Source organism: Lissotriton helveticus, chromosome 2_1, assembly GCF_964261635.1.
Source record: "Lissotriton helveticus chromosome 2_1, aLisHel1.1, whole genome shotgun sequence".
Lineage (NCBI taxonomy): Eukaryota > Metazoa > Chordata > Amphibia > Caudata > Salamandridae > Lissotriton > Lissotriton helveticus.
The window spans coordinates 1,853,275,418-1,853,299,778 of NC_136059.1; positions in this window are offsets into that span (position 1 = coordinate 1,853,275,418).

The window sequence follows — 24,361 nt, forward strand, 5'->3', positions numbered from 1 at the left end:
TGTTAATTTGTAGGTTTTTATATTTTATGTATCGCTAAATTGATTTTGAAGGTCCTTTCATTGTCCAGTGTTAAATGTTAAATGTTTTTATCAAATTATTATATTGTAATGCAATGCTTTTATGATATGTTTTTTTATATCGAAATAAAGCAATACAACAACAACAATAATTTGGGTTTGCCAAAATCTATGTTGCAGCATTCAACAAAGGAGCTCTTTAATAGACGATATATTGTCAATCACTTTTACTTGGGTCAATGGTCATGGGATGGTCATATTCAATATCTATGCAAGGGGAGTAGCAAGTGGCAAAACATCAGAAGTTATATCCGCTTTGAATCATGAGCTCGAAGCTCTCCCAAATCATCTGCTCTTCATTGTTGGGGGCGATGTTAATACCACCTTTGAACCGCTCGCCTAGAAGACCAAACTTTAACTGAAGAAGAGGATAGTAAGTGGGGTATCCCGCAGCTAGAGCTTCCCGCAATTACTAGATGGACAGCGGTGGCTATCCAAATGAAGGCCCTATGTTTAGCTAGAGGACTCAGAGCAACAAATGGGCGAACCCCCTCGGATCGACAGGGAAACAAAACGTTTGATAATGGCAGATCCTGTAGTCGAATAGATTATATCCTAGTGGATGTTAGATTATGGCATAGGTTGATTGACATGGAAGTAAAAACCCGAATGGAGAGTGACCATAATCCTCTTTGTATGGGCCTTAAAGAAACCGAAGGATTAAGAAAAATAAATCAAGGAGGAATTAAAACTACCCTAGATATTGTAACTTCGAATAATCAGCGTCACATTAAATGGGGCAGATTAATAGAGAACATTGAGAGATTAGGGGAACTTAAAAAAGTTGTGTTAGAAGAAATAGCTGAGATTAACCGACACGTTAACAAGCGAAATTTCTCTGAAATTATGCTTGAAGCCCACACTATCTTTTTTATCAAGCTTCAGGAGTTCTTTAAGAAGGAGAAGAAACCAGGAAACCCCCAAAATAAAATGCCCAAATCAGGATGGTATGATACGTCTTGTAGAGAAGCCCGCCAGAATCTTAGCATAGAACTTAAAAATAAGAATATCTTAGGGGTGAGAAATGCGAGAGACACCTACAGGAAAGCTCAAAAAGAGGCTAAGAAAAACTGGGACGAGGCCCTCTGGCGGGACCTGAAATCCGCATGTGACGCAAAGAACCAGAGTCAATTTTGGGCTCTGGTCAAATGGGATAGAGGAGGGGTGGCCCTACCCCCACAAAATAACGTAGCCCAAAACCAATGGGTAGAATTTTTCAGGCCCCAATATGCGTGTGTGCCAACTGAAAGGGATTATTCCATACCCCCCACAGTTCTCTATCACAGCCAGCTTTTCACAACAAAAGATGTTAGTTTAGCGCTGGATTGAGTGACAAGGGGCCGTGCTCCAGGAATGGATGCCATACCTGCAGATGTGTTCCTAAGTTACCGTCCTACTTGGTGTCAGTACTTTGAGTGGCTAGCAAACTCTGTGGCCAGAGGTGCTCCCATACCGACCTCTTGGAAGGGAGCAGAAATCATCCCAGTTTATAAAATACAAACCTGGATCGATGAAAATGATATTCTATCCCCCTACCAAGCCGTGTTTCGCCCTTGTACAAGCTCAGTAGACCAGGTTTTTTTTTATAGCCCTTTATTGGAGGAACGTGATGCTCACTAAAGGAACCCTCTATGCTGTATTTTTAGATCTGAAATCCATTTTCGATCTAGTTCCTCGTTCCAAGCTTTGGGGGGTACTTGTTGAAGCTGGGATAGCCCCGGAACTAGTGACGCTACTCGTCCGTTTACATGAGAACAACTAAGCTAGAATCAGGTGGGGTGCTCAGGGTGAGGTGACCGACACATTCCCAGTTGAACGAGGGGTTCGGCAGGGGTGTGTCTTGGCACCGACACTGTTTTCCATCTATATTAATGGCATTGTAAAACATCTAAGCCGCACGGCCACTGATGCACCGATTCTGGCTGGAGAGTGTGTGCCTGTTCTCATGTTTGTGAACGACACGCTCATAGTGTCCCGTATGCCTAGCGGGCTCCAGAAAGCAGTAAACGCCTTCGGAGAGTTCTACAAAGCACATGGACTTGAGATAAACACATCCAAAACCAAGTTCATGTGCTTAAACCAGCGGAACACCTTTAGGGGCTCAATACATTTTAATGGTATCCCCCTAGAACAAGTCGAGGCATTCACATACCTGGGAATAAACCTCCAATGTAACTTGAGCTGGAAAAACCATATCGATATGGCTGCCTTAAAGTTTCACCAACTGGCAGGAGTAGTGGCTCACAAATATAAAGCCTCACAGACTAAGTCCATTACCCCTGCCCTTGAAATATATAACATGAAAGTGATTAGTGCCTCTCAATATGGTTCGGAACTTTGGGGTTTCTCCAATCTAAAGCAATTAACATTAGCAGAAAATAGTTTCTTTCGAAGGTTGGCTGGGTTCCCCTAAAGTACCCCTACCGTGGCATTGGCGTATGATTTAGGTAGGAAACACATCAAGGATCTGGCACGACTACGCCCGCTACTTTACTGGAGACGCCTTATGACCACCCCTGAACTTGTGCATTTTGCAACTGCCCTAAAGGATATCATTAGGGCAGACCGTTTTCACTCGATTGTGTGGCTAAAAGAAATAAAAGGGCTCCTTGGTAAGCTGGAATTCGACCATTTGTGGAACTCATCTAATGTTGAAAGTTTTCCCTCAAAGGATATATTAAAGAACATGTACTGGGAAATGATATGGATGTCCATCCAATGAAAAGGCTCTAACACAAACTTAACAGGATGTTATCTAAACATTAAATCTGTACCATCCTGTGAGCCCTATTGGGACATTATTGAAAAACCACTCGATAGAAAACTGTATTTTCAGTTTAGAATCGGGACGCTACCTACAAAGGCATTCACTCGAAATTGGTCAACAAACCAGGATGATAAATGTCCCTACTGTAAAGATTTGTTAGAGACCACGGCCCATATATTGTTTGTCTGTCCCTTGTACATTAATCCTCGACACAAATGGATAAAACCAGCTTGCCAAAATTTAGAAACATTAGAGGGGCTAAGAATATTAGAATCTGATATTACCCCTTTTCTGGCGATCGCTGTGGCAAAATTCCTAGGTTGCTCATGGACTATACGCACCCGCACTTTACAACAGCAAGATATTGTTTAATGAAATTATTGATATGGCTGATTGTATGATTTTATGTAGTCAATTTTCTTTAAATGACAGCACTATGTTTAATGAGTTTTTTTAAAAGTGAAATGTTCTTAACTTTCTTGTAGTATTTATTGTGTATGGAATAATGTAAGATTGCTTTTATGACTGCTGTCGAATAAAGTTTTGAAACTTGAACTTGTTAGGGATATATAAATATACTTTAAACTTTATCTTAGCATACGTGTTTTTTACTGCTTTTGAGGCTGGTGGGTGGGGGTTTAACAGTAAGTTTGTTTTCCTGAAACTTAAGTGGCATCTTGATTCAAGTTGTGTAAGTACTAGTAATTGCCCAAATGTTTTCAAAACTAAGTGCCTGTCACAGAGTAAGTGAATTCAATAGTCCTAGGACCGTCAGTCTCTCATCTCTCCTAATACTCCATTATACTACCTCCCCCCAAACGCTTATCTTACCTGTAATTTGTGTTTGGAAAAAGGGCTAGGCACAGGGCTGGCTGCATGGGAAATGGCGATTAAGGTTGGCAATCCTGGCCGGATGAAATGTCATCATTGCGGTGGTACTTGTGGTGTTACACAGTGACAGTTGCAGCATCTGAAAAAAAAGAAAATGAAACCTGTTTGTCCTTACCGTAGCATTAGAACGGTACGATAGAGAATATAGCAGATGACAGTACACTAGAACAGTGCCACAATGTAGCCGAACAAATGGTAAAGTATTGAAAGTATAACTAGTACTTGCGTTGAATTTCTTTGACATTGGCTACTACTACAGAAATAGTACTGAAGGTGAAGGACACAGCAGCGTAATAATTTGCCACGTCTAGGAGGAGGATGTTCTTGATGACCAATCAAGTTGATGGCGCACATGAAAATCTTCTTTCATTTGCCAATAGTGACTCAGTGTCAAGCTGAGTAAGAATATATCCTCGGATTCCTTCACCAGCCTGTTGCTATGACCTTATCCTCCCCAGCAAGTGTGTGGAATTATCGCTGTCATTTAGTCACACATCAATCAAAACCACACAGCCCGGGGGAAGAGGGTTAGGGTTTGGAAAATGGATGGGAATGGGGGTTTTTGGGAAAGTTTTGTTGAGAGAAGAAAAAAAAGCACAGCATGGACAAACAATAATTGAAGATAAACAAATCTTTGGGTACAAAGCTATCCATAAATCTTGTAAGTGACAAAAAGGAAGTGCATGCACTACTGCATGCATAGATACTGAAAAGTAAGTAGTACTTTCGACAACCGTGAATGAAAGAATGCGACAGGACAGGGCTGCAGTAATAATTATGCGTCTTCACTTGCCTATCTCTGCACTCAGAGAAACACTTCTTACATTAAATTAGGTTTAAAAAATAGCAGAAGTAAAACCTATAGAATGGGCTGTAGGGATGAATTTAGAAGCAGAGATCAAAGAAATGCAGAGTCACACTCATAGAAGTTCACAGCAAACATTACTGAAAAGATAATTAGAAAAAAACGGATGCTGTATCTGTATGTTTTGTAGTTGTCCTGTTGAATTTGGTAAGTTGCATGGATCCAACCATTCCTCTTATTAGCGGGACTCCTCCATTCCATCTGACGCTCCGTCTATCAATGTTGGTGACCAGAAGACACCCTGTCCACTGCCTGCCTGGCGGATGCTGAATTGCAGCTCGCTAATGTGAAGCCTGACTTCATCCTTTTTTTCCCATTGCACAGGCTGAAACCCGGCCTGTAATTATTGATGGCAAAACAGGAAGTGATATTAGAACACCACTGACAAATAAATATAAGGTATGTACACTGTGTAGTGCAAAAAGTCACACTTTGAGTTTCCTAATAGACAGTACAATATTTTTGAAAGTGCCTACTCTGTCTGAGTCTCCTTTTGAAGGATGAATAAGTATGGGCGAATTAATTTAGCGGATCTTTCCCCTCAAGCTAGGTGTACTGTAAACTGTGTTTAAGAACAAAATTAGACCTTCCCAGCAGTGCTCCCAGACCCTTACTAAACCCAGTCGCAAAAATGTTGAAGACCCGCAATCAGATCTCCAAAAACGAGGCCTAGTAGAAAATGGTGACAAAACATACTTTGAAAGTAAAGTAGGCCCAAATCCCCCCATACCCACCATGGATTGTATTCAAACCACTTGCAAGCAAGCAAAAGTATCCATACCCAGCATTGCTCCAAGACTCGCAAACCCCCACACAAACACCAGGAACCCCCACAAACAGCCCCCCGAAAACGGTAGAGTGAGCGAAATCTCAGAAAATGCTAAAACTTTTTCCCCAGGGATTGTCTCCAAAACACTTTCTTTCGGGTATTAGACCTTTCCAGCAATGGCCCCAGAACTGTCAACTTGGGCGAAAACAAGTTTAACCCCCCCAACAAGCCAAAAGGAAAAACCCTGAAAAAGCCACACTTAAAAAACTTTGGGCCTACCTGGAATTCAGTCCAAATGCGCTCTGCTGCTAGGCCCTAACTCCCCTTTTCCACCATGGATTTCCTGAAAAGCAAATGCAATCAACATTATACTGTGCCAGCAGTGCTCCCAGACCCCAAAACCCACTCACAACAACCTAAAAGCCCGCCAAACAGCACCCCAAAGACAGGCAAGTGATCAGAAGCGCAAAATCTTTTTCTGCTCCGATTTTGTCCAAACCACTTTTATCCGGTATTAGACCTTCACAGCAATGCCCCAGACCCCATCAACTCACCCGCAAAGAAGTAGAACACCCCCACCATTGCAGAGTCTTTCTTCATTGGGCGTAATCCAGCCATCTGCTTTGAGGGAAATAGGAGTCTGGAGGAGGAGGAGGATAGAGGAGCATGTTCTTGTGAACTTGTGAACCTGAGGAATGCAGACTGCGGCACCTTCAAATCAATAGGCAAATAAGTGAAGACAGTTCTGCTGATGGGCTTGTTTTTGTGATAAGGTGATTAAAGTTTTTTTTATATAGATTTTGCAAAACAAAAAAAGACAGACACACAGGAATAAAAGTGAATAAGGACGAAAAAGAAAGTTAGTGATTCATTGACTCATTTTCAGGGCTCCGTGTCAGGGAAGAAGAGCTCGTCCTCAAACTCTGCTAATTCAGACGGAAGTAGGTCAGTTAACAGGGAAGAACTTCCCTCATCTAAGTTGGTGTCCTCCTCGTCTCCTTCCTGCGTGCATTCTCGTAATTTGTAATCTGGTGGTATGAAGTGCTGATTCATCTTGATCATTGTTAACCTCTCCACATTTTTGGGCAAGAGGCGGGTCATTTTTGAAGTTACAATGCCACCAGCAGCACTGCAAACACGTTAAGAAGACACGCTTGCGAGTGGGCAAGACAAGTAATTTATAGCCAGGTTGGTGATCTCTGGCCACACATCTGTTTTCCCATGCCAATACGCCAATGGGTCAAGAGAAAGATGAACCTCTGTTGAGTCATTCAGATAGGCCTGCACCATCGACTCAAGGTTCTCCAGGGTTCCTCCACTTTGCTTACTTTTTTCTGGGACCATTTCAGAAGCAAACCCAAGCTGAGTTAGCCAATCCTCTTCTTCACACAATAATACTGTTGTGTCTGGTGCAGATGATACGGTTGCTTGTGTTGTTAACGGCTGAGAGGGAAAATCACTCACTTCTGCCACAGCCACAAATGCAGAAGTGGATTTCTTTGACTGCGGACGGCCTGCTGATGTTGATGTACTGCCTTTTCCTTCATTTTCCCGCCGTTCTCTTTCAAACCGAGTGGCTGACACAGCTAGCCAATGTTTGTACTTTGTAACATCTGCGTCATCAAAAGGAAAGAATACTCTGCCTGCCACTGCCTTTTTGTACCGTGGATCCAGAATAGTAGCACAAATGTAATGCTGTTCTGTGTTGATCATTTCAAGACGATCATCGCCAAGTAGGCGGTGTAATAACTTCTCCACCAACTCAAATGCTTCTTCCTTTCCATCTTTTTCAAACTTAGAACACACCGCCTTCAGTCGGTGCTCTAGCATGCTCAACAATGGGATAGCTTTTCCCAAATTACAGTCCTCCCTGCTGACTGCATGCGTGAAGACCTCAAAAGGACGAAGCATGTCTGTCAGGCTTTTAACTAGGTCCCATTGCTCCACCTGTATCCTCATGTCTATCATAGGTGTACCCAGTTTAAAGAAATACTGATCGACTCTCGCATACTGCTCATACAGACGCTCAAGCATGTAGAAGGTTGAGTTCCAACGTGTTGCCACCTCCTGGATGAGTGCTTTCACTGGCAATTTACGTTCATGTTGCAGGCACCTCAGCTGCTTCCGGGCCTTAAAAGAATGGTTGAAATGTGTGCACATTCTTCGGCAGGTGGTCAGTAACTCGGAGACTGGACTTCCTTCACTCAAGAATTTTCTAACAACCAGGTTTATACAGTGCGCCAGACACGGCACTCTGAAATAGTTACCCATATGGCCTTAACTACATTGGCACCATTATCCGTGGAAACATAACCAATCATGCGTTTTCTTGGGGACAGCCATTCAAAGACCTTTGTGTTAAACTCATGCAAAATGTTTTCTCCTGTATGACTATTGTTGCATGTTTCCGAGCAGCTTTATAAACTTTGTCCGAGTCAATACCTGCGTTTATCTTTGCTTTAACCCCTGAAAAAGAGACCCAGTGTGCAGTGATGCACATGTAATCAGTGGCTGCGCAACTGGTTCACATGTCTGTTGTCAGATGTATAGTGTGAACAGCACTCTTCTGCAAAGCTGCCCCAATCACCTCTAGCACATCTTCATGTAGTGCTGGAACCGCAACTCTGGCAAAATAGAACCGGCTAGGAACCTTCCATTTAGGGCAGAGCGTTACCACCATTTCAAGAAAACCCACCCCTTCCACAAAAGAAAAAGGGAGAAGGTTCAGCGCTAGCATTTTAGCCAGCTTAGTGTTATACAGACGCGCCATTGGGTGGTTGCGTTCATATGGCGCTTCTGAAAACAACATGCTTCTAATGGTGGGCTGGACCATTTTACCGGATGATGATGACTTCTGCGACCCAGTTACGCTCAGTGATGATGAACTTTTTTGCATTGGTCTCTCACTCTCTCCCACACTCTTAGTGTGGCTCATATATCTTGCAGGGGGTGTGCTGCTGACAGGGGTACTGGGTGTAACTGAAGAAATGTTTGACGCTTCTTCCTCCTCGTCATCAGTAGATGAAACAACACATTAGTTGTGCATGCCATTTGACAGTGTGATGTCCCTCAAGATGACCTCTCTGGCCTCCGGTACCATAGTTGGTACCAAGCTTACCACGACTAACTCGAACCTTACAAATGGTACAAATGGCTATGTTTTCCCTTGTTGGGCTAACACTAAAGAAGTCCCAAACTGCGGACTTCAAATGTCTGTGGGGGCGGAGGAAGCGATACTGGGAATGCTGCTAATGCCAGATGAACTGGAGGATGTGTGATGCTGAAATTTAGTACGTTGTGCACTTACAGCACCACTAATTGAGGAAATGGAGGTCGAGGTGGATGGAGGTCCCTTCTGGAAGCTGTAGGTGGTGGTGTACTAGTTAACTGCATTCGTGGTGGTCCCATTCCCACGTCGCCATCATCATCATCACGCTCAGCAGCATTTCGGGCTAGGGTTAAAATGTCTGTGTGCTGCATGCCCGCTGAGGCTGGAGTGACGTCTATGATGACTGCGTCGTCGTCGTGAGTGTCTTCATCAGCAGGAGTATACGCCACTTCTTGTTCAGCGTCATCATCACATTCCATAACTCTGAGACTTTCGGGGACCTTCCTTTTACGCTTAGCTACCTTTGTCAGATCATGGTGTGCCTCACTCTCAGACGGCCGTGGTGGTTCCCAAGTTTCATCCATATCATCAGAAGGTAGGGGGCTTGAAGAAGAAGTAGACACCATCCTTGATCTTTTCCTTGCTGGGGATCTGGAAGACAATGAATCATCAGGAGGAGTGGCTTCCTCATGTGATACCTCGGCTTGAATGTCGATTTCCTGATGTGCCCCTACTTCGGGAGGAACAACTATTGTGGGCACTTGTGCCACTCCATGCACCTCTGCTTGCGCCTCTCCTTGCGCCGCCTCTCCTTCCACATGTACTTGGGCTTGTACTTGCACATGAGGTTGTTGTTGCGGCTGTGGTTGTTGAACACTCGTCAGATGAGTTACAACAACCTGTGTTGATTAAGGGATGCTGCTACTTTCTTGCGATGAGCCAACATCACTGGTCGATGGTGATTGAACAACTATACTGGCTGCCTCTGCAGCACTCAAGGGCTTGGACCTAAGTTGGCGTGGTGGTGGTGGCACTGAGCCCAATGGAGCGGAGGTGCTGCTCCCAGCTTGGTCCCCATCAGACCCCGCTGCTGCTGCAGGCGTACTATTTTTTTTCCAAAAAAATGCGGCGGTCGGCACACCAGTCTCCTTGGTAAGTGGCGCCACTTGCTTCTTCTGCTCCTTACTGGCAACTTTCTTGCTAGAGGAGCTACGGGCAACTTTTTTTGGGGCCATCTTCTTCAGATGTCAGAACAGCAGGCCGCAGTTGCACAAGTTGCAGAGTTGTCTGTGGCCACACGTGACGTTGTGCTGCACACACCGCAGCAGGACTTCTTCCTGGCACGGATGAGGAACGATGAGGCTGATGATTCGTCTTTCTGCACCTAAAAGCAAACAAAGCCAGAGGAACATCAGTTAAATAAATGTTGCATATGTAGCGCTTCAATTAATAGTTTGCAAGTAAGCATTTTTATTATACCCACCCCCCAAAATGGAAAGATCAATAAAATGCACCACTGACAGAGTACCCCTGGGCATAATGGATGAAAGCATGGCAGACTGGGTGCAGGCCTATGACACAACAAAGCACACTGCCTGGCTTCAAAATTGCCCCTAGACCCCCACCCACATGGCCATGCCCCATCAACACCAAAAAAATCGAAAAACACATAACAATCACCACAATCCAGTGCCATCCATGCCCTCCATGATGTTTACATTGAAGAGACCACACAGAAAGACTAGGCCCATGTATCACTGGGTACCCCTGGGCATAATTGATGAAAGCAAGGCACATTGGATGCAGGCCTATGGCACAAAGCACACTGCCTGGATTCAAAATGGCCCCTTCACCCCCACACAATGGCCCTGGACCAGGCCTCAAAATGGCCCCCAACCACATGGCCATGCCCCATCAACACCCCAAAAAATCGAAAAACACACAAAAATAACCACAATCCAATGCCTTCCATGCCCTCCATGATCTTTATATTAAAGAGACCACACAGAAAGACTAGGCCCATGCACCACTGGGTACCCCTGGGCATAATGGATGAAAGCAAGGCTCATTGGATGCAGGCCTATGGCACAAAGCACACTGCCTGGATTAAAAATGTCCCCTTCACCCCCACCACATGGCCCTGGACCAGGCCTCAAAATGGCCCCACCCACATGGCCATGCCCCATCAACACCCTAAAAAATTGAAAAACACACACAAATCACCACAATCCAATGCCATCCATGCCCTCCATGCTCTTTACATTAAAGAACCACACAGAAAGACTAGGCCCATGCACCACTGGGTACCCCTGGGCACAATGGATGAAAGCAAGGCACATTGGATGCAGGCCTATGGCACAAAGCACACTGCCTGGATTCAAAATGGCCCCTTCACCCCCACCACATGGCCCTGGACCAGGCCTCAAAATGGCCCCCACCCACATGGCCATGCCCCATCAACACCCCAAAAAATCGAAAAACACATAAAAATCACCACACTCCAATGCCATCCATGCTCTCCATGATGTTTACATTAAAGAGACCACACAGAAAAACTAGGCCCATGCGCCACTGGGTACCCCTGGGCATAATCGATGAAAGCAAGGCACATTGGATGCAGGCCTATGGCACAAAGCACACTGCCTGGATTCAAAATTGCCCCTTCACCCCCACCACATGGCCCTGGACCAGGCCTCAAAATGGCCCCCACCCACATGGCCATGCCCCATCAACACCCCAAAAAATCGAAAAACACACAAAAATCACCACAATCCAATGCCATCCATACCCTCCATGATCTTTAAATTAAAGAGACCACACAGAAAGACTAGGCCCATGCACCACTGGGTACCCCTTGGCATAATGGATGAAAGCAAGGCACATTGGATGCAGACCTATGCCACAAAGCACACTGCCTAGATTCAAAATGGCCCCTTCACCCCCACCACATGGCCCTGGACCAGTCCTCAAAATGGCCCCCACCCTCATGGCCATGCCCCATCAACACCCCAAAAAACGAAAAAAAAACACACAAAAATCACCACAATCCAATGCCATCCATGCCCTCCATGATGTTTACATTCAAGACACCCCACAGAAAGACTAGGCCCATGCACCACTGAGTGAGTACCCCTGGGCAAAAGGCCCCAACAACAGCCCAAAAAATCGGAAAACACACATAAATCACCACAATGCAATGCCATCCATGCCCTCCATGATGTTTACATTAAAGAGACCACACAGAAAGACTAGGCCCATGCACCACTGAGTGAGTAGCCCTGGGCAAAAGGCCCCAACAAAACCCCAAAAAATCGAAAGACACACAAAAATCACCACAATCCAATGCCATCCATGCCCTAAATGATGTTGAAATTCACCAAAACAGTTGCATCATGCACCCATAACTAACCCTGGTCCTACTGGATACTGTGGCTACCCACAATATATTTTATTTAATGTTCTGAAAAAGTTCCAAAATTGTAGTTGCAGCAACTGTAATGCCCCAAACAAACTTACTTGTGAAATTTCTAATCCAAAAGTGATCCAAAGAAAGTCAAAAAGGCCTCAAATCCAAATATCCAGCAGCATCCACAAAAAGTTCCAGGCCAAGATTCGAATCAAAGTGACCAGCACATGAAGAAAGCACTGGGAGGAGCCTGCTGGACAGGAACAGGAAGTTGGAGACTGTGGGGCACTTCCTTCTTCCCCCCCCCAAAAATGGACTCCTTGCAAAAAATAAGTGCAAGCAAATGTCAACCTGAGGAGTTATTCTGATAAAAATCATAATTTTCAAGGTTTATGCTGCCTGCTGGTGGATTTCTTGTGCGAAATTGCAAATTTTGCAATCTCGCAATTGCGAGATTGTCGCTGCCCGCCGCATCTACATGTTCGCAAGTGTTTACTCCCGCGATCCGTGATCACGGGCCTTTATGACGTACTCGCGTTGCCAAACTCTCGCTGTGCAAGGTGGCAAGCCGTGATGACGTAATCGTGGTTGACAAACTCCCGCGGGATCCCGCAGCAAGATCCAAAATGGCGCAGCACACGCAAATATGGAGAAAAACAACTCTTCAAACGCTGAATGACGGTAAGTGAACTCTGCGCGCCGCCAAATTGTATAGTATTCTATTTGGCAAGTGCGACCAAGCAAAAAAATCAGTTACGCACGAATTTGCAAATTTTCAGGGCAAATTCGCGAGAATACGCGGATTGCGAATTCGCCAAAAATCTGCAAAATCCACGAGCGGAACGGATTTTACGCCCACGCTTAAAGTATAGCGCACACAAGAAAATTATTGACAAAATAGGACAAGGCAATGCCTTTGCAGATCGCGTAGCTCGTGAAACTGCGATGCAGCGAAACACTACTTCCATGTACGTAGTGAAGTCTCAAGCTGAGCATTGGCATGACACTAGAGAGGCAGTATTGAATATACAGAGATCTACCTCTATGGAAGAGCTTGAGCAATGGTATAAAGAAGGAATGTTAGATGATGAGGGTTGTTGGCGTAACAAAGAAATGAATAAATGGTAATTGCCTGTAGCCTATTTATAACCTATGGTTCAAATGGTACATGGGCTGGCACATGTTGGAGCTCTAGCAATAACTAAATTGTTCCACAAGTTTGGGAGCACCCTGAAATTGCCAGCACAGCTAAAAGAGTGGTACAGTCCTGTTTGATCTGTTGGCAGTATAATCCTGGAAAAGGGACACGGACTCCTACAGGAGGGTTTGCTACACCAAATGCACCTTTTGAAGTCTTGCAGATGGATTACATCCAACTTGAACGCTGCAATCATCTAAAATACGTTCTATTAGTGGTATGTGCCTTCAGTAAATGGATAGAGGCGTACCCTACAAAGGATAATACTGCTCTTACCACAGCAAAGGTGCTTCTGAAGGAATTTTTTCCTAGATATGGTGTTTGTAAGCTTTTGTTGAGTGACAATGGACCTCATTTTATTGGGCAAGTTGTTGAGTATGTCCTGAAAGGGTTAGGGATTAAACAGAAATTCCATACAGTCTTCCACCCGCAATCAGCAGGATTGGTGGAAAGGTATAACGCTACTTTAAAATTGAAGCTGGCAAAAATACTGGCTTCCACGTTCCTAAAGTGGCCAGATGCACGACCTTTAGCATTATTATCCATAAGATCGGTGCCACACTCACGATCAGGTCTTACCCCGTATGAGGTGGTATTTGGGAGACCGATGAACATTTGGGGAGTTCCTAAGCCACACCCCATACATGATGTATCTTGTGTTCTGTTGAATGATTATTTGGCACAGTTAACCGACAGGTTGATCTCCTTTCATCAACAGGTTCGAGAATCGCTTCCTGACAGATCTACAGGTGAGGCCCACGAACTCCGTCCTGGCGACTATGTGATGGTCAAGGTCTTCGACAGACCGAACAGCTTGGAACCAAGGTGGCAAGATCCAGAGCAGGTGCTCCTGACTACAAGGGCAGCAGTTCGAGTGACGAACAAGAAGAACTGGGTCCACAGCACACACTGTAAGCATGTGTCGCCTGCCTTGGTGGAACCTGCTGTGCTGACTGACCATCGAGAGATTCTGGAGACAGAGAAAGGTCAAGCTATCTCACCTGACAAATCTGCGGAAGTCTTCCCGGACCACACGATTCCTGGAGCATCGCGATACCGCTTGAGACCAAGGAAACAATCTGCAGTTTTGAAAAGGCCTGGTTGAGCGACCGCCCTGGGTTAGTGAAACGGAATGCCGATATGACAAGGGGGGGGGAATCAGCCCTGCGTAGTGTAGTGACACCCGTCTTGATCTTCGGTGAAGAAATCAGCAGCTGCCCAAGGGATAAGAGCTCCAACGATTGTTTCAATGAGTTTGCAGAAAGATCAAATTATCACTGTTGCTAAAATGCTCAACAAGAGAATCATTTGTGCTGTAGGGTATGTTGTTGCTATGGTGGCTATGGCAGCAATTGCATGGTGTATCGAGAAGGTGGCTCCTGTTCGACAGCTTTTTGTTGCCACTACGCCAGTACCAGTGGAACACCACTACTTCACTCTTCCCTATCATGAGCAGAAGCATCGACAATCCTACCTAAATAATACCTTTATCCAGATGTTGCATCATACACATAATGCCACGAATACTACCAACTGTTGGGTGTGCGGGATGATACCTGCTCACCAGAAAAAGGGAGGAACACCTTTCATTCCTCTTCCCTTCTCTCACAATGGTTCTTGTCAAGCTTGGTATGCGCTTTTGTTTGCATCTGGAAAGCCTTCAGTAGATGGGATTATCTTTCAACTTAATGAAGTGTGTTATCAAGATAAAGAAGGTTATCCACAAGCTAAAGGAACTAAATGGGAATGGGAAGAGTATCAACCGTACAATATTTCAAAACCATATGTCTTCACAAATATGAGAATAATAAAGAACATTAGACCTTTTGTGATTACTGTGACAAGAGCTAAAGCAGATTTGCGTATTTGTAGTGTTGGAAGAATTCCAGTGGGGAGGAGCGAGTGTACTGTAATTCTGACCATTGAAGGTGCCAATAACAGCTCTTTCACAGCCTCGCACAATACGTACTTTGTGTGTGGAAATAACGGATATTATCAATTACCTGTTGGGTGGTCAGGGATCTGATATGTATCTTTTCTGTTGCCCCCTGTGTTTCTGGCACCTGCATCGTATCACCCTGATTTTAAACTATATAATGATATTTCCAAAAGCAGAAATAAGAGGACAATAAGTATGGACGAAATTGACCAAACTGACACTACCCTACAACAATATGTTGATTTCAACTCGGGCTTATTTTTCTTTGTGGGTGCTGCATTGAACAGTAGAAAGATCAGGCGATTGACTCGTGTTGTGGAAGCTGTCACCAATCAGACAGCCATGGCACTTGGGAACATTACAGAAGAACTGCAAATTGCAAAAACTGTAGCACTCCAGAATAGGATGGTGCTTGACGTGGTTTTGGCTGATCGAGGTGGTGCATGTCGCATCATCGGTAGCAGTTGCTGTGTTTTCATACCTGAGCACTCACCTTCAGTTTATGATGCAATCTCTAAACTGCATAAGATTGCTGCAGAAATTCACCCAGAGACTGGTACATGGATATTTTCGAACTGGATATGTACACTCTTTGTTACTTGGGGCAGGAAACTACTGACTATTCTATGTATACTACTGGTGATACTATTTACATGCTGTACTTGTATACAATGTGGTCCTATGCTTTGCACCATGAACATCACTGCTTGTACACCTGCCAACAGAAATATTGCACAGCAAATGTTAAATAAAGAAATAGCTGAGATGATGAGCATCAATGTACAGGATGCATATCTAGATTATCCCAGATAAACGAATGTCTTCAGCTAATGCTGAAAGGGTCGTCTGTTGTAATTTAGCAGTGATTAGGTTAAGCATTAAAAGAAGATATCTTGTATTTAGAGACTATCTTGTCCGTTGTGTGGAATCCATTTTGTTTTTCTGGCAGCCATTTTGTTTGCCATGTGCTCGCCATGTGCTCTGTGCTACCTTCCTGTCAACTGCTCTTGAAATCTGCCTAGAGGCAAGATATATTTAGCCTCTTCTGCTTTGCACATGCGCAGTTGAGCTTACAGCTGTCCCCAACTTGTAACTGTCAGGATGTGTCCACCAGAATTAGCTAACTGTTAGCCCCTCCCACTTGTTGCTAGCACACTCTCTGTATGACCTTGTATGTATTTGAAACCAGCATTCTGTACCTTATACTGCCCTCATTTGAGCCCCTGTGTGGGTATAAAAGGACCAAGCTCCTTTCAGTCAGTGTGCTACTTCATACACTACAGAAGGGTGTTGTGTGAATGTAGTTCCACCCCATGAGTTTTAATAAATTCTGTCTTTTCTATTCCAGCTTCTGGCCAACTTCTTTCTATTGGTCTGAGGACTCTGTGCAGAGAAGGGAGAACCCCTAGCACTGGTAGGCCTTGCTGAGGCTCACCACCACAACAGCAGCACATCATAGCCTTTTGAGTCTGTGTCAACATCAGGCTGCAGTGTTGGATTCAACAATGCCCCCCAGCTTTAACAGGTCTATCACATCTGATAATGTCATAATTAGGTGGGATTAAGATGTCAAGCATTGGGGAGGAGGAAGCATTGAGCCTAGTTTCAGTTAGAATCAGGAGCTCGAGTTCTTGCCTGAAGATGAGTTCAGAGATATCCACTGCTTGATTTACTGCTGATCTGCAGTTGAGAAGCATCGATTTGATGTGTGAGTTGGTAGTGACAACTTCTAGGCGACACATGGGGATCTATAGTAGTTTATCCTTATTCACAGATCTAAGGTTAACACTTGGTTCACTATTAGGGTCAGAGGAGATATTTGGGATGTTCATTATTGAGTCAGAGGAGACACACATAGAGTCATTGTACAATACAAGAAGTGCGAGTGTGTTATCATCCAACAACTGAGGGAAAACCCTAAGGGGCCTGGAATGTTGGTTTGGAAGTGGCTGAGTTATCCAGAGTGAGCTATGTGGGTTAGTGAAAGAAGACATTTCATCCCCACAGTGTTTGAACACTTGATGGAAGACTAGGTTAATTGGACCCAAGAGAGTGATAGAGTGTCTAAAACGTCTCCATCTTCATGGAGAAATGTAAGAGGGTCTGAAGGTTATCCTTGTCAGTAAGGAGATCCTGCTTGAGGTCAGCCATTTTTTCCTCAAAGAAATGGAGGCTATCACAACCAGCTGCCTGCCTAGAATAAATTTATGGATGGGACCCCTTAGCAAGAGGGAAGTTGGATGGCATAAAATAACCCTTACAAATATTGCAGGGAGAGACAGTATCCCACTTGAGTTCTGTCGTATTATCCACTGAGGAGGGAGTATTAGCATAAGGGGCGTCAGGACTCGATGTAAGTGGTTGAAGAGAAAACCCTTGAGGAGGATTGGTGGAGGGAAAAGTTATTTTATCCTTTGAGATGGGGTACATAATAGGAGAGGAGATAGATAGGTGAGGGTTAATGGGTGTAGTACTGGGGAAAGAAACTGGATGCAGGGTAGGAGAAGCACTTGGATTGGTATTGCGGGAGCTTTGAGTTAGGTCATCTGGGATATCAGGGTTAGTTTTGTAGGTACTACACTCATCATCCGTGTAGGGGGATGTGACAGACAGTTCATAGGGAGTGAGGGGGAAGGGGAGGGGGAGGAAACAAAGGGGGATGGAACAGAAGATTCAGCAGTTGTAGGGAGACTAATATGATGAAGACTAGCAGGATAGGAGTTATTAGGTGTATTTGTAATCCTCATAAAGATTCTGTCAAAGCGTTTAAGAGTCAGGTCGGAGGCTTGAATAAGGATGCTACCAATATTGTAGAGAGAGATAGCCAGATCAGCATGGAAGACTGGAGAAGGTAATATGATTATTCGGAAACCGAGGGTTTTTTGCACAGAGGTTTGAATGCAGCATAGAAGTCAAGGCTCTTATCCACTTGGCTCTTCTGGTTGTGTAGAAAATAAGGTTGTAACCAGTATACCCTTTGATGAGCAAAAATAGGTATCAGAGATAAGCGTTTCCGGACAACGTTTGAGTAGATTGTGTTTAAAGGTCTTTGCCGCTTTCTTCAAGATGTTGGGGGGTTAGACAATCTTAAAAGCATTAAGGCCTACCTGTGCCAGGAAGTCAGAGGAGTGAATGGTAGTAGATTGTACCGTTGTGAGGATAGGGAGCATAATAAAAGGGGTGACAAAAGATCACGGCTCAATATTGTTAAGGCCACCAAAACAGTGATGTAGTAAACAAATTTTATTTTTGTTAATTTGTGTTCTTTGCTAAACAAAAATTTTTCATAGCTGAATACAATGGGCTTTTTAAATTTTCCTTTAAATATTTTAAAGTTCATTGTGGGGTAAATGGGTGAGAACCTGAACCCTGCACAAACCTCGTTGTATGCAATAATGTCAAATTCCTTTGTTGACTAACCTGTAGAAATGAACAGGACAGTTCAAGTCAAGTCAAGCCAAATTTATTCAAATGTTCGGTCTTTTAAAACCATTACACTATATAATATAATCACATTACTTAAAACATCCAATATAAAAAGAAGAACATTAATTTTAAAAAGTAGAACCTTCGTTCATTATTCAAAACTTCGTAAAAGCAAAGACCAATCCAAAATGTGCTGCACCACAACATCATCCTCTTCTTAAAAACCATCATCATAAAACTGTATATTAAGTTGTTTGGTTTTCTTCTACAATTCTTCTTAATTCCTTTAGATACAAATTTATGAATTCAACCCCCCTGCAGACCAGCGGAATCGAAGACCCACCCAACCAGGTGGTTACAACTTCCCTGCAGGACAGTTGTTTCTCATGACATGCATACCCTCCTGAAGAATCGAAAACCTTGAACTTTCTTTTCGAATGATAAACCACATTAGATCTCACCATTATGGAATGATTACTGGTCACCAAGAGCTTCATAAAGTCTAAATAAAGAGGGATGCCGATGGAGGGGCAAGCGACAAATGCTAGTTTTTACGCCTTTGCAAGAGGACTTAAGCTTTTTTTTATGATTTAACAACCATTCTCTTGGCTCTTACTTTTGGATTAGCTCTGATGCTGCTGTACTTAGCCGAAAGATTCCAATCCTTCTTTGCCAACTACCTTTTTTCTATGCCCCATGTTATTGCCCTTTGCAAATGATTTTTCCTGCTGAACTTTCTTAGACTGTCTGGTTAACCACCGGATTTAACTTTTTTCCCTTTTATTGCCTATGGACTTGCCCCTAGAGGGCTTTAAACTTAATCCCTTAGTCCTTTTACTTTAGAAACTTTTGAATACCATTACGAGAATTTACTACAAGCCGAAAGATTTTTGACTGAAATGCTTAATACAATAACCAAACTATTGCAATGACCTGAGTCTGTTAATTTGTCCTGATGGTGTTTTTTCAAAACTGTGCTATTTAATATTGATTCTAGATGCATAACAGAGAGAGAGTCATTGATTGTTTTCAGAACACAAAGGGCCTGATTATGATGGCGGTGAACCTGCCACCGACAGGCTGTCGGTGGTGGGTTCACCAACATTGTGAGGCCATATTCAGCCGTAATATTAGTAAGGTGGTCGGGATCCATGACAGTCGGAAAATCCGACCGCCACGCATCCGACGGGCTCCCTATCCCTGAAATGGCAGCGGTGCCTACCAGGCACCACTGTAGGAACTACAATGGTCCATCCCCCCAACCATTTCCATAGCAGTTCACCCGCCATGGGAAGGCTGGCTGGGATGGACTGTGGGGGACCATAGCAGGCCCCCCTGTACTCCTGGCACTTTGGTTTTGGTTTTGGGGGGCCTATGGTGCACCCCTACATTTCCCTGCACCATGTGGCAGGCAGCTCATGCTGCCTGCCATGTAGTGCAGGGAAATATGAAATGTGCTGCTTTTACATTGCGCCAGGTGCTGGCAGCAGCACCAGATGCAATGTAAAATATAGTGAGTGCGACTGCCGTGATGGCGGTCGCATTGTATTCAACCTTGTGGAACCACTGTCGCCCTGTAGGAGGGCGGTCCCACTTCCCTATACAATGGCAGATGGATCGAAGTCCGTCAACAATTGTAATCACCCTCAAAGTTCTGCATCTTTTATTCTGTGTTGCAACTACAAAACTACTAGTGTGTATAATTCTGTAGTAGTACATTTGCCCCTATGTTTCTGTTACGCATGCTCAGCTGCCAAAAAATAAGCAAGATTTTATGAACATTGCTCGTCTGGCAGGAATTTCAACGTTCCCATTCACTTTACAAGGAGGCCCCTTGGAAGGTGGGGGCCCTGGGGAAATTGCTCACTTTGCCCATACTGTAAAATATTTCTGAGTCTTATTTAGGAACTACTACATAGCATCAGCCACCTCCTAACTGCACCCACCACATAAGGAAGCATCATCAAATTTGCATCATTTATCTTTCTGCAAATGAAGCATGAATGGCAGACTATCGTATAATTTAGGATTGTGAATTTAGATGCAAACAGAAGTTTATGCAGGCATTATGTAAAATCATGACATTGTTTTGAAGAAAACATATAAAAGAAGTTCCACTGCAGAACAGTGAATATTAATAGTTTCATTTGGAGGTATAGTGTAAGCATTTCTAATGTTTTCTTCAACAAAACGTTCACCTCTAAAGGAATTTAAGGCTAGTGTTGAGTTTTAGAATATGACTTTCTTTTAGGCTGGGGTTATGTTTATGGTAAGGTCTAGGCTTATTTTAAAATGCATTGTTAGGTTTCTGATACAGGTTAGGATTAGCCGTAGGTGTACTAGAGCATTTTTAATAAATACAAATGAACGTAGGTAACATGTAGAAAAATGAGCAGCCTCAAACGAAAAGCCAGTGAGAGCACTAGGCTTTCATAGCTGCACATATTAAGTTAGAAAGACTCTGAATGCATTTATTTTCCTTTTCTCCTATCTAAGGTAAGGAATGTCAGTATTGAAAAATGCAAGATTTTCAATGATACAAAAATGCTGAACTGAACATGAACTAAAAGAAAACGTTAAAGTTTGACCTTCCCTTGATAATTTCATAGAATACAATAATGTATTAAATTGTGTAGTTTACTTTCCGTAAATTGTATCTTCATAAGAAAATTTTGCAATATAAATTGCGTGAGCATTGCATGATTTCATCTGTGTGATGTAGAGACCTGAACAGTGGGAACAGTGCTTAATTTTAGACGGTGGTTTTGGGTGCTCAGCACTGGCACTTGTCAGCACCAGGGCCTGTGACAGTCTGTCACAAGGTGGCGCTGCCTGGCTAATTTATGGATGACCACAACAACAGTTAAGTATTAACTCAATGTACATTAAAAATAAATATTATCTGCTGCCCAAACCATTCTTTTACCTTTGGGGCCTAAAATAGTCCTAATTGTCAAACTTGTAGGAGTGTGAATGTTAGTACTTGTGTTGTTACTATCAATGGCAGCATGCCAGGGGCAATGTGTGGAACAAGCTGCAGTGGCGGCTGCCTGATGAGAGCCCTGGTGCTTATTCTTTTGCAAAATAAAGACCTGAGTAGGAACCTAACCACGACTTGCATAATGTTTATGTTTTGTTTTAACAATTAATATCTGTAAGCCTTTTGTCCAGAACTGCTTAAATGATAGAAGCATTCCTGTTCCCATGAAGGTACATGCATCGATTGGATGAAAAGACTGAGAACTGCAACAACCTGTTTCAACAATAGGTACGAAAATGTTATATAAATGTGTGTTCCTCGAGTGGAAACAAATCCTCTCTTGGGATATCCTGACTTATCTGTGGAGCCTTTCACTGGAGCTTCCCAGATTCACTCTTAGAGCCGACCTATTTTATTTCCCTGCCTCAATTCTGTTCTGAAAATTGCTTAAAGCTTTATGCTTTTACCCCTCGTATTTAGAGATCTTTATTTGTTCTATCATGCACTTTTCTCTTACTGCTCAGTTTTAGAATGTGGACTTTTCCTTTATGAAACACAATGAATTCAATTTCTGCTGAATATTAATTGTCAATGATTGCTTTATTGACAATGATTATTATTGATGAGGTTTATTGAGAATATTAGTAAAGATTTAAAGAATTGAGACTTTCATAAAACATCGAAAACCCATTATTGACTCCCAGAGTTTACAATTGAAACTGTGATACTGAATTGATTTGAGTTGCACCCCCTGATTAATCTCATCGACTACAAAGGTCAGTCCACCTAGCCCTAGTATGCCCGGAATTCTGAGTTGGTAAGAATTAAACAAGAAATCAAATATTTATTTATCTTCCCTGCTCCACCAGGTGTATTGTTTGGTATGATCTTCTGATTAGTATAAGATTTAAACTGTATGTTAGAGTTGTGGTACGATTTAAGGTTATTGGCAAATATTACATAAATTGTGTTATTCTTCATAAATATTAAATCAATAGCAAGTGACTCACATAGGCAGCTAATCAAAGATAGGATCAAATTCTGCATTCTACTGGCATTAAAACATTTATGGAAATAAACCTTGCTACCTGGCAAAAACTTCTCACCCTCACAGTGAGACAAAGAAATCTAAGGAGTATAATGCCTGGATGCTAAGCAATTATATGTCTCCCAAGTAAAAAAAAAAACATGCAAAGGTCCTGCATCCTTATTTTCGTTTTCTCTTCCACTGAACTTAAGAACTCACACCTCTCAATTTCATTCAGGCAACAAGGTAAAATCAAATGTTTCCCTGTCTTCCTTAAATATAAAATTAGGTTCTTCTGTATAGATCCTAACCATTCTGATTTATAAGCCTAAGGGCCTTATTTTAACTTAGAGCCGTAACTAGCACAGCAATGGGAATGCGGCATCACGTTACGGCACAGGAAGGAATGCAAAATGTTGTGCATTCCTCCCTGTGCAGGAACGGAGGGTGCAAAAATACAGAGGGGCACAACATGTGCCCTCCTACATGCACCCCCATGCAAAGAGGCAAGAGAGGGCTCTGTAAGGGCCCCCTGAGTTGCCTCACCGCTATTCTTTTTATGGTGCACTCATTGACATGGAAACACTGGAGGTGAGGCAACTGGTACTATGCTCAGCGGTGTCACAGAGGCACCGCCAGCATATTGCTCTGCCTGACCACTGCACCACTGCAGGGGGATCCAGGATTCCCCGGTGGGCGCAGTGGTCTAGTAGCTTTCTGACTGCCAATGTCCTGAAAGGGTGGGCGGATGCCAGTCTGACGGTTCACAGATCACCACCAGGGTTTTGGAGCTCCAATGTACCGCTGAACTCAAAATAAGACCCAATGGGGAGATTTACAAACAGTGTGTGCTGGGTTAGTTTCACAAAAGGGATGCTAACCAGCGCAAAATGTTTTTTTTTGCTATTTACCTCCCACTGTAAAGCACCTTCAAAGTAGCGCAAAGCAGCACAAGGCACTGCTTTGCATTACTAAGCGCAGAGGAGGCGTTACATGGGTGGAAAATGGGCGTTCCCATACACCCACCCATGCCTTTTGATGCAAAACCATTTTTACAAAGATTTGTAGACAGGGTTTTTGCAAAAAATAATGCACCTTCAGAGGAGGTGCTAACAGGAGAAATGCTTTCATTTCACTGTGATTTTCTGACTTTGCATGCACATAGAAAGTGGGAACGCGTACTGTTGTGTCTAGGCATAGTATTTCGTACAAGAGTATGCTTCCTGTACAAAACCTATGCTTGACTCATGCACACAACCTAGCGCTATGGCGCTAAGGCGTTTACATGGTGCACGGCCGCTGAAATCGGTGCCAGCGTGAGGAAAAGGGGAGGAGAGAGCCAAATCTCTGAAGATATGGCGCTCTACTGCTCCCTCCCTGTCGCTCAACACAGCGCACCCTCACAGGAACTGTGCTGCATTGCGTGACATTTTGGTAAATCTCCCCCTCTGTGTTTAATCACTTGTCATTGAGCCCTAGTGCCACTGTATGGCTCACTAATTCAAAATACAAAGGTAATAAAAGAAAAGTGTTTTTCTTTATAATCCATTCTTTCCTACCACATTACTCCCTTTCATCAGACTCTGATAGTGTAATTTAATATCCTATATTTTTGTTGAGTATTCAATGTATTACATCTTTATAGCTAATGTTCCTCTGTTTTTTCATGTATGACATGGGCTCCTCCGTTCTGAATGTGTAGCTCCCACTGTAAGACCAGTCAAATGTTATCCTCTCCTGACCGACAACGGACAAGTGGAGAAAAAAACAAATTGGTTCTCAATGCCGAAATTAATCTTCTTCAAAATGAATCCCAAATATTTGCCTGTCGTGCATACACATTTATCATGCTATTTGGAAAGGCACATCAACTATGAGCCTCAGACTGGTGGCCTACAGAAGTAGG